This window comes from Pelecanus crispus, chromosome 2 (genome assembly GCF_030463565.1).
Source record: "Pelecanus crispus isolate bPelCri1 chromosome 2, bPelCri1.pri, whole genome shotgun sequence".
Lineage (NCBI taxonomy): Eukaryota > Metazoa > Chordata > Aves > Pelecaniformes > Pelecanidae > Pelecanus > Pelecanus crispus.
Window position 1 is genome coordinate 174554120 of NC_134644.1, and position 2623 is coordinate 174556742.

Consider the following 2623-nt stretch of genomic DNA (forward strand, 5'->3'; position numbering starts at 1 on the left):
GCATGATGGCACCGGGGATGGCAGCAGACGGGGGACACGGGGCACGATGGCACCAGGGATGGCAGCACACAGGGGGTGCGGGGCATGATGGCACCGGGGATGGCAGCAGACGGGGGACACGGGGCACGATGGCACCAGGGATGGCAGCACACGGGGCACGATGGCACTGGGGATGGCAGCAGACGGAGGACACAATGGCACCAGGGATGGCAGCGCACGGCAGACATGGGGCACAATGGCACCGGGGATGGCAGCACACGGGGGACAGGGTGCACGATGGCATCAGGGGTGGCAGCACACAGGGGGTGCGGGGCACGATGGCACCGGGGATGGCAGCACACGGGGGGCGCGGGGCACGATGGCACCAGGGATGGCAGCAGACGGGGGACACAATGGCACCAGGGATGGCAGTGCACGGCAGACATGGGGCACAATGGCACCGGGGATGGCAGCAGATGGGGGACACGGGGCACTGGGGATGGCAGCACACGGGGGACAGGGTGCACGATGGCATCAGGGGTGGCAGCACACAGGGGGTGCGGGGGCACGATGGCACCGGGGATGGCAGCAGACGGGGGACACGGGGCACGATGGCATCAGGGATTGCAGCAGACGGGGGACATGGGGCACGATGGCACCGGGGATGGCAGCAGACGGGGGACACGGGGCACCGGGGATGGCAGCACACGGGGGACAGGGTGCACGATGGCATCAGTGGTGGCAGCACACAGGGGGTGCGGGGCACGATGGCACCGGGGATGGCAGCAGACGGGGGACACGGGGCACAATGGCACCAGGGATGACAGCACACAGGGGGTGTGGGGCATGATGGCACCGGGGATGGCAGCAGACGGGGGACACGGGGCACGATGGCACTGGGGATGGCAGCACACGGGGCACGATGGCACTGGGGATGGCAGCAGACGGAGGACACAATGGCACCAGGGATGGCAGCACACGGGGGACACGGGGCACCGGGGATGGCAGCACACGGGAATAGCAGCACACGGTGGACACTGGGCACCGGGGATGGCTGCACACAGGGGACACAGGACACAACGGCAACGGGGATGGCAGCACACGGGGGACACGGGGCACCGGGGATGGCAGCACACGGGGGACACTGCACGCAGGGAACACAGGGCATTGGGGATGGCAGCACATAAGGGACTCAGGACACACAGGGGACACGGGACACAATGGCACCAGAGCTGGCAGCAGACAAGGGACACTGCACACAGGGCACACATAACACCAGGGATGGCAGCACACAGGGGACACAGGGCACCCAGGATGGCTGCACACAGGGGACATAGGACACAATGGCACCAGGGGTGGCCATGCACAGGGCACCAGGGATGGCAGCACACAGGGGACACAGGACACCAGGGATATGGTACCCTGCACACCCAGCACCAGGCACACAAGGCCTCAACTGTGCCAGCATCCAGAACACCAGGGACTCTGGGGATGGCAGCACAGTGGACACTGGGCACACAGAGGAGCAGGCATATGGGGCACCGGTGGCTTAAGGGACACATGGCACAGGGGCGAGGGCAGCACTCAGGGGACAAGGGCCATAGCAGGGAGAGGGGTGCTCAGGACACTGGGCACACAGTGTGGCAGGCATGGGGAAAGGTGGTACAAGGGACACGGGGCACCAGGGATGGCAGCGCACAGCACACCATGCACAAGGAGCCCCAGGCACGTTGGCGCAGGGGACACGGCGCACGCAGCCAGCATCATGCACACCAGCTATCCCAAGACCGAGCGCAGGGCACGTGCCACACACCAGGCATGACAAAACACCAGGGCAAGAGCCACCATGCACAGCAGGCACCACGTGCATCAACCCCGGTGCCGTGCGTGCCAACACGCTTGCATAGCCCAGCACACAGCAGGCACGAGCCCCAGGCGTACCCGCACCAGGCACCGTGTGCACAGGGCACCGCTCAGCACCAGGCTCCCCTGGGCACCTGCACGTCTTCACGGGGCACATCTGACACAGGACGCTGTGCGCAGCCAGGAAAGCCGGCACCGGAGACATCATCACTTGGCTGTTGCGTACTGCCCAGGCTGGGCGCCGCTGCGGCTTTGTCCGGTGCTTGCAGCGCAACCCGTTTGCTCAGTGTTGGCTACTTGTGCCCAGACCTTGGACTCCGGCACTGCGGCGCACCGCGTGTGCCAACAGTTAGAAATACCGCCTGCCTCCCCTTTCCACAGGCCACGCTCAGCATGGCCCTGGCCCCTAATGAACCAAACGATCAACTGAAGTGACCTGTGCGGGATTATCAAGAGCAGCAAGGGGAAATTAGGGAGGAAATTCAGCCCCAAACCAGCAATGGTGAATGCTTCCTGGTGATTCATCCTTTTTTTTTTTTTTTTTTGGTAAAGACTGACTGGGGTCTCTGCCTTGGGAAAGGTGGGCGCAAACACCCTCAGCACAGGCTACTTGGACAGGATGCCGCTCAGACCTTCATTCCAACTCAGAAATGCAGGTCACCTCTGTCTCAAGGCCTTTCCTTTTATGAAGGGAACAAGGAAGGGAAATATCCCAAAGTCTCACAACAAATCACTCTGGAGAAGTTGGACTTGGCAGAGAAAAACATCATCCAACCTGCGC